The sequence below is a fragment of the Rhinatrema bivittatum genome, chromosome 1 (assembly GCF_901001135.1).
Source record: "Rhinatrema bivittatum chromosome 1, aRhiBiv1.1, whole genome shotgun sequence".
Taxonomy (NCBI): domain Eukaryota; kingdom Metazoa; phylum Chordata; class Amphibia; order Gymnophiona; family Rhinatrematidae; genus Rhinatrema; species Rhinatrema bivittatum.
In genome coordinates, this window is record NC_042615.1 from 206053668 (window position 1) to 206066289 (window position 12622).

At 47.6% G+C, this 12622-nt stretch overlaps 1 protein-coding gene across 3 annotated transcripts in view; it reads left to right on the plus strand.

Annotated features, from left to right (window-relative positions):
- Nucleotides 1–12622, plus strand: part of ZBTB49 (zinc finger and BTB domain containing 49) — a 112393-nt gene that overhangs the window by 23261 nt on the left and 76510 nt on the right. The window lies entirely within an intron of this gene.

Consider the following 12622-nt stretch of genomic DNA (forward strand, 5'->3'; position numbering starts at 1 on the left):
GACGGCTGTTGTGCCTGTTGCCTCTGGTTACGTGGTTTACCTCTTCGTTGATTTGAGGTATTGTTTTGTGGAGCAGGACATTGGTAGGCAGGGTATGGCTGCGTACGAAAAGATTGATAAGATCTATAGGGTCTTCTGGCATAGGATTGCCTATGGGTAGACCCCACATAGCGACGTGTAGTCGAATAAATAGGATGTGATGTTAGCGATTGTACTGCTAGAGCTTCGTCCTTTAATTTACTTACTGCTTCCTGGAATTTCTCTCCGAACAGGTTATCTCCTGTACATGGGAGGTTGGTTAGTTTTTCGTGCAAGTCTTCATGTATCGAACTTGAACGTAACCATGCTAGTCTGCGGGCTGTGATGGCTGTTGCAGATGCCCTGGATGATGTTTCATGTGCTTCGTAGATTGATCTCAAGAGGTGTCGAGAACATTCCTCCATGTCATGAAGAGGCTGAGGTATGTGTTCCGCCATTGAGGAATGAGTACCTTTCATAGCTTGCATGCATTCATAGAGGTATTGCACCATGTAGAACTGATGTTGCATAATTCTTGCAGTTAACATCGAGTTATGGAATATTTTCCTGCCAAACTCATCTAAATATTTGTTGTCTTTTACCGGTGGAAAATTGGTATGCAACTTTGTCTTTTTGAATCTTTGCATCGCCGACTCTACTACAAGTGATGCATGAGGCAGTTGTAGTAGAGTGTATAGTGACGCTTTCTTCATACGAAATTTTATGTCTGTTTTCCTGGAAACGGCTGCTATTGTATACGGGGCCTCCCAGGATTTTTGTAAGACTGAATGCAGGATCTTGTGGTGGAAGAGATGTTGGTTCCACTTGAGTATCAAAAATCTTTAGAAGACCAAGGGTTTCTGCCCTAGGGTCTGTCTCTTTTTGGACCTCTAGATGTAGAATGGAACCCATTTTTTCTAAGAATTTTGGGTATGTTAGGTCTTCAGGAGGGGAATACGGTTCTTGTATGTGGTCCTGCAGGTCTGAGAGACATCCCACCGATGATGAAGGGGATGTTTGTATTGAAGGAGAATCTAAAGATGTCTCCTGGTTATGAGTTGGTGAGGTTGGTTGGTCTAACATGGGAGATGTCGGTGGGTTTGTCAACTGCTGTTCAGTAGTTTGTGCTCTATGTTGTGTAGCATTTTCATCAGCAGTACTAGTCATTTGAAATGATGATTGAAGCGTCTCGTAAAAGCCTGCTAAAGATTGAGATAGTTGGTAAAAAGCTTCTCTTGTATGAGAGGGCATTACCATATGACTGTCTGGTTGTTGAACGATATTTGTTTGAGGTGAAGTTGTAGGAACTTCTCTATCTCCTTGTAGTCTATTGACTGAATTATTCCTTGAATCTTCCGAATCTGAAGAAGTGCTCGAGGAAGAAATTTGTACTATTTTTCTCTTTGAGCAGGTATGAGCTTTACGAGGTGATATAGAAGTAGAAGGACTTATCTCCCATGTAGCACTCCTCTTTGGTAATTTAGTACGGTGGGAGTGACTTGAATACTCGTGATATTCATCAGATGATGTATCGGTATCCGTGGCTCCAATCTCTGGAGAAGAGCTGTGTGAAGGGTACCGTTTCCACTTCAAGCTCGTTCCATGCGCAGATTTTGATCTATGCGTTGATTTAGATTTATGCGCAGTTTTATGCTTACGCGCATATGTGGAATTATGCGCAGATATGTGCGTATGCGCGACTGTAGACTTATGCGCACTTGTATATCTGTGCGCGGAAGTAGTCATGCGCAGTAGTAGATGTGTGCGCACATCTTTTTGATGCGGTGCGCACATGGGTCATCGGCGCCGAAGTGTTTGGCGCCATGCGCATAAGTTTCATTGTAGTCTGCGCCATACGCGCAGGGTTCTCTGGCGCCATACGCGCAGGGTTCTCTGGTGCCGTGCGTTTCTTCTGCGCCATGCGCGCCAGAAGCTGTAAGCTGCGTGCAGACTCCTTTCTCGGTGCCGATATGTCGTTCTGCGCAGACAGCGTCATAGGCGCAGAAGTCTTCGGCACTGAGGATTCCACCGCCGATGAGGTATGTTGCGGCTCTGTAGGCACTGGGGATTTTCGAGAACCCTCTGGCCTTTGTCTTTTTTCCTTTCCTTTACCTCCTATAGTGGAGGACTTAGGATCCAACTTTAAATTTTTCCTTTTCGGTGGAGCTGATGAAGTGATCGGGCCAGGCGATGAATGAGCCTCCGACGGATCTCGTGAGGCAAAACGTTCCTGCAGCCTGTAGGCCCTTTGTTTTAATGCTCTGGGTGACATCTTAGAGCAATACTCACAGTTGTCTCGATTATGATTTGGTCCGAGACATTTATAACAGCGGTCGTGTCCGTCCGTGACTGACATTCTTTTTCCACAGCTACAGGGTTTAAACCCCGGTTTTGACTTTTTTTTTTTTTTTTTAATTTCTGTTTTTAAAACTGAGGAGAGTTCAGCTCCGCGTGCGATCCCGCTCGTGGAAAAAACAGACTGAGGAGATACTGTTACTTTCCTGCGCGGGAACACACGCGCAGCCGCAGAGAGCAAAGCTCTGTTCTCTGCTTTAACAAGCTCCGCCTCCCGGGCCTGATTGACAGATCCCATGACAGCATGGCTAATTCAGCCCTGCTATCGACGGGAAACATCTGTAATACATGCCATTGCTTTTTAAGGATTTTGCTGATGTCAGTCAAACCTGTGTATGTGATGGGACAGACTATTTATGTTTTTTAATTATTTTTTACCTTTGAAATTAAAAGTGTCTTAAGAGGCTGAACTGCTGTATGGAGACAAACCACCAGCATTACATATAATAGGTACTCCATAGTTATTAACTTATTTATGAATTTATATATGAATATAAATATAGAATCACATATACAGATTTTATCTTTTTTATAAGGAGTGATGTCATTTTATTGATTAGACTGTTATAACATTTTTGTCTATTGTTAATAATTATGTTTTGATTTCATATTTTTTCATATAATTACATTGTATGTTTAGTGTATATGTTTTTATTCTCATTTATATGTTTTTATATGTGATTTATTTGTTTTGTTCTGTTAGCCCCTGAAGCAGATCAAAGAGCGAAACTCTGCCTGAGTCGGGCTTTTTATGATGTTTTGTGCAGAATAAAGAACTCCTGGTGTTCACTGATCCTCTTGTCTTGGTCACTACTTCAAACTTTTCTCCCCCTTGTTCAGGGTCATTCGGTCAGGGATCTGTCGGACAATGCCACAACGGTTGCTTACATCAGTCATCAGGGCGGGACCAAAAGCCAGGGGGTGCCACTGGAAGCTCAGGAATTTTTTAAGTGGGCAGAGCAGTACTTGGTTCAGCTAGCAGCATCTCATATCGCGGGTGTTGACAACTTCCAGGCCGATTTCCTCAGCCGTCAGAGCTTAGATTCAGGCAAGTGGGAGTTGGCGGATTCCGCGATGCGGCTCATCCAAAGAAGGTGGGGTTGTCCCCACGTTGATTTGATGACAACTCGCCTCAATGCGAAAGCTCCTTGATTCTTCAGTCTCTGGAGAGAGTACGGTGCCGAGGGAGTTGATGCTCTAGTGCCTTGGCCTCGGGGACTCTTGCTGTATGTTTTTCTTCCATGGCCTTTGGTGGGCAAAATATTGCGCCGAATAGAGATGCACCCCGGGAAGGTGCTCTAGTAGCTCCTGAATGGCCGCGGCAACCATGGTTCGCAGATCTAGTCAATAGCAGTGGATGGTCCATTGCACCTCATTCATCTTCCGGATCTTCTCTGTCAAGGTCCCATATTTTCCGACCAGGCAGTTCGCTTTTGTCTAGCGGCTTGGCTTTTGAAAGGCGTTGCTTAAGGCAGAGAGGATATCCAGAACCAGTGATCGCTATGCTTTTACAGGCTAGGCAGCTGTCTACTTCCCTCTCATATGTTCGGGTTTGGAAAGTGTTTGAGTCTTAGGGGCGGATTTTAAAACAATATGAGCGTCGGTACTTTTGTTCGCGCCACTGGCGCAAACAAAAGTACACCAGATTTTATAAGATGTGCGTAGCCGCGCGTATCTTATAAAATCCGGGGTTGGCGCACGCAAGGGGGTGCACATTTGTGCAACCTGCGCGCGCCGAGCCCAGCGCGGCCTGCCTGTTCCCTCTGAGTCTGCTCCGATTTCGGAGCGGCCTCGGAGGGAACTTTTCTTCGCCCTCCCCCCACCTTCCCCCCCCCCCCCCGCCCTATCTAAACCCCCCCCCCCTTACCTTTGTCGGCAAAGTTGCGCCTGCTGAAAGCAGGCGTAACTTTGCGCGCGTCGCCGGCAGCCCCGCTCCGTCCTCCGGTCCCGGGGGCGTGGTCTGGAGGCCTTGACCACGCCCCCGAAACGCCGCGTCGTTTCGGGAACGCCCGCAGACACGCCCCCTCCCTCCCCATTTCGAAAGCCCCGGGACTTACGCGCGCCGGCGGCCTATGCAAAATAGGCGCGCCGGTGCGCGAGGGCCCTGCGCACGTAAATCCTGCCGGATTTACGCGCGCAGGGGTTTTAAAATCCACCCCTAAGTGTACCAACTGAGGCATACAGGCGGATCATGCCTCGATTTCTCAAGTCTTGTCTTTCCTACAAGAGGGTTTAGCTAAAGGTCTTGCTTTTGTTGAACAGGATTGTTAAAAAAATGTTAAAACCCTGAATTTTTCCTGCTTGGTTTCTCTCTTGAGAGATAGCCAGTGACGAAACACACTTTCAGTTTCATAACATAACATTTATTAAGTAGCTTAAAGATCTTATAAAAGCTAACAGGCTTTGTTCATTTCATGCATGCATACAATAAATCAAGATAGCAAACAGCAAATAGTGAATGACAAATAGCAACTAGAGGAAACCGAAGGGAACGAGAAGATTGTGTTTCCCTTCAGGAAGCAAACGTAGCTGATTACAGAATATACTGCGTTTCGAGCAATGCCGTTTACTCATTGTTTTAAATTTGTATTACCCTTTTATACACTGATAAACATAGCTCGCATAATTTTCCCTTCTCCCTTCGCTCATCACTTCCGTCAGCTGGTAACTTTCTCTTCATGTGCATCTCAGACATCACACATTCTGCTCACGCAGCGCATTCTCTTGTTTGTTATAACTTTCTTATCTCACATTCGCCCTGCATTCCCATGCTGTTCCCAGCCTTCACCCGTTCTGTCTCCAGGCTGGCAAACTTTTACTAACAAGTACATTTGTTTCTCTTCAGGCCTTTTTATTTCAGTTACTAGTCAACATGGGGCAATTTTCTTAAAGCAGTAATTTCACCTAATTCTTCATTTCCCTCTTGATGATTGCAGACAATCATCACACACTCAGGGCCATGCAACTTGCTTAGGTTGTCAGAGGGCATACTCTGATCTTACCCGTCATTGTCAACATAACTCATCCTGAGGAGGTTTCTTTTCAGGGAAGCTGCTGTATCAAGAGAAGCATAGAGGTTCTGTGTCATACTTGACCTCTGGATGTTGACTGTATTCAAGGTGATAGGAGATGTTGTTTAGGCCCATAAACAAGTAGGCAAACACATTCACACTGCTATCACACCTATAAGGTGAACCAGAGCAAACCACAAGAAACCCCTGCAATTTCTCCTAGAAATGTGAGCCAGTTACCAGTTGTTCCCACCAAGTAGACCAAATCTATAACTAATTCAAAATTATCAATGGAAACACAACCTTGTCCTTTTATAATAACAAATACTTTGTATTGGAATACATATGGCTGTGAAAATTAATTAATAGTTTTGTTAAAAGCATATTCCAAATTCATAAACCATAACTTCTAAAAATGGCTTGTAAGTTCTGTATTTTTGTACCATAAATTGGAAAAAAAAAAGGAATCCCTGTAACTAATGGAATGACACCTGTATTAGCTAATAGGATGGTTTTGTTACGAATTAAGGAAATCTAACAACCGTTGCAATTCTCTCTTCAGTCAGGAATAATTAGAGTAAACATTTATTATTACAGATAAATTCAGATAATGTGTATGTAGGATAAAACACTTGCACTTAAAACAAGTGACAGCCCACCCTGAGGGGAAGTGTTCAGTATGCTTTATGTCCAAATGCAAAAATAATGTCCTTTTAGGGCTACCAAACCACCTGAGTGAGTCTCTGCACAGGAAAGTGAAGAAAGTCAGGAAAAATAAAAACAAGAAATAAGGGAGAATTATATATCCCTCTTGAACCCTGAATGTGATCAGACTAGCTTCCATAGATAGAGGAAAACATATCAAGCAATCATATATCTGACTCAGCAAGTAAATGCATAAATGTATTAGAAATTATAGGACTGGAAAATGTTACAAAACACTTGGAAAAACTGTATTAATTCTGTCTAAATAATGGCATCTGCAAATAGGTACATTGACTCATAAAAACAAGAAAAACAGCATTTAGGTAAGGCATATGACAAGATAAACATAAAGAGAAAATCAGGCAAGAAGTGTAAACATTTCAGTTCAAATAATGAAGGGTGCAAGATGGCTTCTGATGGCTTTTGTTGCAAAGGATGGAAAAGATGGGATGATTTCTGAAATCGATGACACATGGCGTCTGCCAGTATGGCGTATTTCTTTTGACATCGAAGCATAGCCTCTAAGAGCAGCAAAACAAATTCAGATTAATCAGCAAGAAGATTCCATCATAACATAAGTGTTCAGACATTACATAGGCACATATATTTACATAAATAACACAAAGACAAATGACAATTTACACATTTGAGCTCAAGAATCAGATTAAAAAGTGTTTGTAAAGTGTTTGGATTTGCTATCTTGATTCACTGCATGCATCTTTGTAATTTTTTTGACATAAAGGCAATTTGATAAAATCAATTTGGATTTGCAAGAAATGGGCTTAGGGGGTCGCTTTAGGTGTACGGGTGTGATGACCAAATCTTTGAATGCTTCGTCACTGTAAACGAAATTAAACATTCTTGCTAAATTAAGGCTATTATTATTATTATTATTATTATTATTCACATCTTTTAATTCCTCACCAATCTGTTTCTAAACTAAAGGATCGAATGGAGTTTGTTTTTTTTTCTTTTTCCCTATTTGTCTTCTCCTGAGAAAACACTTCTCTGCATTCCCATTCCCCCACTCACACACACCCTCCTTCTCTCTACTGCTAAGATTCTGCTACTAATCCCTTAACTGCCAGTGTCCTTTCAAGTTCTAAACTTTAACACTAGTAATTGCTCCTTCAGCAATCAAATTGACAATATCCCCAATAGAGGTGCTTTGATGTTCCCCAAACAGTTCCGTTGGTAATATTTGCCACCCTTCTCTGGAAAAGACAGTTAACGGTTTCTGAAATCAAATCAAAATTTTATCTTAATGCTATAAGTTCCCTTAAATCTACCATTAACTTCCCTAGGAATTCTTTTTAATTCTGAAACAAGGCAAAACAATACAGGGAGAAAATCAAAAAAGCAGAAAGTAGAAAAAGTAAAAAGGAATTTTATACAGAACTCACAAAAAAAACAGCTGAATAAAACAATAAGAAGTGTGCACACGTTTAACTGACCCCACTATTGATGACGAGTGCTATTTCTTCAATTTTTTTGCTTACCTCAATCTCAGCCAGTAATATATTATGTTCATTTATCTGAGCGCTGCAATACTCAGGGAGTTCACTTGTTACCTGCTTGGCTCCACGCCCACAGGGAGTTCAAAGCCTGTAGCCTACACATCTCGGGCAGAAGGTTGGCCTTTCTTTCTAGAACAATTAACAGCTTTTTTGTCTTAATGAATAATCTTTATTAGTAAAAGGCAAGAAAAGGAGGAGTAATTGACAAAAGTATAAAGAAAAGCAAGAAATCCGCAGCATACCTAGGGAGCGAAACCAGAGTCTGTCCGTGCCCTGCAGTGCCTAGCAGTTGCCCTGCATTCTCCACCATCGTTTAAAAAAAAAAAAATTAAAAAAAATGTTATAACCCTGATTTCCTAGCGTGCAGCAGATGGACTCAGGACCAATGGGTATAGTGTACTCGTGCTAGCAGTTGGAGACGGATCAGATTTCAATCTGACGTCAGCACCTAGTACATATACCCCTGCAGGAAATGCAGAAGCCCAGTATTTTCCATCTCCAAAGCAGTTAGGAGCTATCTTCACGCTCACCGAGCATTCTACTAAATTTTAAAGAAAAATCCTACCTGAAGACGAGCACCGCACTCCTGCGGTGATACCCTCGGGTCCCTCCCCCAGTTGAGTTTCCAGAGGTGATTTCCATGGTCCCTCGGAGGTAAGAGCCTCGGTCCGGTGGCCGATTCACGGCAGGGACCTAGCCCCCGAGCGAGAGGAGTTCGGGCGCGGCATAAAGGCAGCCTCAGTCCGGAGCTGATTCACAGCGAGGACTTAGCCCCCGAGCGAGAGGAGTTCGGGCGTGGCTTAGAGGCGGCGGGTGCACCCCCTCGAGCGCGGCGGTGAAGGTAATCACCCTCTCCCCCCGCAGCCGGAGACCGCCCGGGTCGCAACCGGGAAGCGCCGAAGACAAGGTAAGGCGTACATCCTTTATTTACCGGTTTCCGAAGATCGAGGATTAGCAGGGTCTGCCCGCGTGGAGATCCCTCAAGGAGGTCGCCATCTTGCCTGCACGCTCGCCGTCGCCATCTTGGCCTTGTTCGCCGCCCTCCGCCCGATCGCGCGCACAAAGCCTAGCACACAAGTTAACGGCGCCCGAAAATAGTCGGGCGCGCATGTAAGCTAGGTTCACAAGGATTGGGCGCGTATTATAGGCACCGATAATTGGGCACGTGTTTTAGGCGCCAATAGGGCGCGTGCCGTAGGCGCACAATATTTGGGCGCGTGTTATAGGTGCACAATATTTGGCGCACATCCTTAGGCGCACATTAAAAATCCTCCGCGCATAAGCCTCGCGCACACTACAAAGCGCGTATTTACGGCTTGGAGCGTACCGGCGCGCATATATCTGATGCAATAGATCGCACAAGAGCCCATGCGTCCACAGAAGCAGCACCTCCAGAATCAGGCATAAAAGCTCTAGGCCTCTGCTCAGCATGCCACCTCAGAGCCGCATAGAGCGAGGAAGTAGACGCCCTATGCGCCCAATGTGAGGAGGCCCTTGGAGCCCCAGGCCAGGGCCAGTCCCACCCAAGACTCAGTGCTAGCTCCTCAGGGGACACCCCGGACCTAGCAGGCCCCAGCGAGTCCATCCCCAGAGATCTGGCGCCCCTCAACTTAGAACCTGCATCGATCTCCTGGGTGGAGTTATTTAAAGGGATTCACGCCTTTGTCAAGATGCAGTCTGAAACCCGAGCTGACCCATATGCACCGGAAGACCCTCATGCCCCAGGACCCTCGAGGCCTAGACACAGGCTCCCACCACCCAGAAGCCCCACCTACGTGGACACGGATTTCTCCGAGGAGGAAGTCGAGCCCCTCGAGGAGGGAGAACTTCCCTCTGGGACAGAGCCGCATCGAACCATGAGACGCTTCTTCGCAAAGGAGGATCTTCCAGACCTGGTATCTCAATGCCTATCGGAACTCGCTATCCCGGGCCAAGGCACCCCGGGGGAACCTAGAATGAACCCCCTGCTAGAGGGCCTTCGACAGACAGTCCACCATTTTCCCCTCCTACAGGCGGTGCAACAGCTAATCGACCTGGAGTGGAATGTGCCGGAGTCCTCATTCAAAGGGGGTCGAGCCTTATCGACCATGTACCCCCTGGACCCAGCAACCAAGGAGCTACTAGCGTGCCCCAAGGTGGACGCCATAGTTTGCGCAGTCGCTAAGCGCACCACCATACCAGTGGAGGGAGGGGCGGCCCTCAAGGATGCACATGACCAGCGCCTGGAAGCCATACTGAAACAAGCCTTTGAGGTGGCAGCCATGTCCCTACAAATTGCGACCTGCTGCACCGTGGTGACACGTTCCTGTTTATCTCAAGCCAGGAACAACACCCCGGGGGAAGAGATGGAACCAGCGCTTTCGTTCCTCACTGACGCTGCCTCCGATCTAGTACGCACAGCAGCCAGGGGAGTGTCATCCTCAGTGGCAGCCAGGAGACAACTCTGGCTGAGAAATTGGTCGGCCGACGCCTCCTCCAAGACACGCCTCACAAGGATGCCCTTCAAGGGATCCCTCCTGTTCGGCAGCGAACTAGAGAAACTGGCTAACAAATGGGGCGACTCTCCATTACCTCGTCTGCCAGAAGACAAGACAAAGAGAAACCAGCGCCCCTTCCCCAGGCCATCCAGAGGCAGAAGCTCACAACGCTTCAACCCGTACAGGAATAGCTACCAAGCACCCCGCCTCCAGCCAGGAACCAGTCCTTTCGGAACAGACACAGCAAGAGGGGAACCGGCTCGGGCCCAGGTCCCAGCCGCACCCCACAATGAGAATCAGCCGACCCATCCAAGGGAAGAAGCCATAGGGGGCAGACTAACCCTATTCTACCGCAGATGGGTCGAGATAACTTCGGACAAGTGGGTCCTAGCCATCATCCGAGAAGGGTACTACCTGGACTTCCTCCGAACCCCTCCGGACAAGTTCGTGGAATCTCCCTGCTACGACCCCCTCAAGAGGGCAGCAGTAGAGGCTACTCTGACCAGACTCCTGGCCCTAAAGGCCATAACCCCAGTGCCTGCACGGGAGATAAATTCTGGACACTACTCCATTTACTTCATCGTACCCAAGAAAGAGGGCACATTCAGGCCCATCCTGGACCTCAAGTCAGTCAACCGACACCTAAGGGTCCCAAGATTTTGCATGGAAACCCTGCGGTCAGTCATTCGTGTAATACAGCCAGGAGAGTTCATCACATCCCTGGACTTGTCGGAGGCCTACTTGCACATCCCAATCCATCAGGATCACCAGCGCTACTTACGCTTCAAGGTCCTGAATCAACACTACCAACTCCGGGCACTACCCTTCGGGTTAGCCACCGCACCGCGGACCTTTACCAAGGTAATAGTAGTAGTAGCAGCGACACTCAGGAAGGAAGGAATCCTTGTCCATCCCTACCTGGACGATTGGCTAATCAGGGCCAACTCACCGGAGGAGAGCCACCGAGCAACCAACAGAGTCATAACTCTACTGGAAAGCCTAGGATGGGTAGTCAACACAAACAAGAGTTCCCTACAGCCATCACAGTCGCTGGAATACCTAGGAGTCCGATTCCACACCAAGGAGGACAAGGTCAGCCTGACCCCCACGAGGAGATCAAAGCTGCGGAACCGACTACAGACCCTGCTGAGCGCCACCCAGCCCACAGCTTGGGATTATCTACAAGTCCTCGGTCTAATGGCATCCATATTAGAAGTAGTATCATGGGCGCGAACTCACATGAGACCCTTGCAGTGCTCATTCCTATCTCGGTGGAGTCCACGATCACAGAACTACACCGTACATCTACCCCTACTGACCAGAGTTCGGACCCAGCTACGGTGGTGGCTACAGTCCAACCACATGAGCCGGGGATCAAGAATATCCTCCCCAACCTGGACCCTGCTCACCACAGATGCCAGCCTAAGCAGATGGGGAGCACACTGCGAAGAGCTAACCGCCCAAGGGCGGTGGAACAAAGACGAGTCAGGGTGGAACATCAACCGACTAGAGGCACGGGCAGTCAGGTTAGCCTGCCTGCGATTTGCCCACAGACTTCAAAACAAAGCGGTCAGAGTGATGTCGGACAACGCCACCACGGTGGCATACATCAGCCGGCAGGGCGGAACCAGAAGCCAACAGGTATCCTTAGAAATAGCCCCCCCTGATGACCTGGGCGGAAGCAAATCTCCAGGACATCTCCGCCGTCCACATCGCCAGGAAGGACAACACCACGGCAGACTTCCTCAGCAGGGAAAGCCTAAACCCGGGAGAATGGAAGCTGTCACCCACAGCCTTCAAGATGATAGTGGATCGGTGGGGGACTCTGGACATGGATCTGCTAGCAAACAGATCCAACAAGTACCCAGATACTTCAGTCGCAGGCGAGACCCACAGTCACAAGGTATCGACGCCCTGGTACAGACCTGGCCACCGGGGACCCTGCTATACGCCTTTCCCCCATGGCCCCTGCTGGGCGCAATCATCCACAAGATTCGGCGACACAGAGGCCTAGTTCTTCTGGTGGCCCCAGACTGGCCAAGAAGACCCTGGTACGCAGACATGAGAAGACTACTGGCAGGGGCTCCTCTACCCCTGCCCCCACACAGGGACCTACTACAACAAAGCCCCATCCTCCACGAGGATCCAGCTCAATTCTCTCTTACGGTCTGGCCATTGAGAGGGCCCGACTGAGGAAGAGGGGATACTCCGCGACAGCAATAGATACACTCCGAGCACGCAAGTTCTCCACATCGCTAACGTACATAAGAATCTGGAGAGTATTTGATGCCTGGTGCGAAGATCACAGCACCAAACCACACTCCGCTAAAGTTCCCATAATCTTGGAATTCTTACAGAATGGACTTCAGAAAGGCCTGTCCCTCAACTCAATCAAGGTTCAGGTGGCAGCGCTGTCATGCTACGGTTCCAGGAGCGAGGGCAACAGCATTGCCGCGTACCCAGATGTTTCGCGATTCCTGAAAGGGGTCAAACACATTCGCCCACCACTGAAGTGGCCAGTGCCCCTGTAGAACCTCAA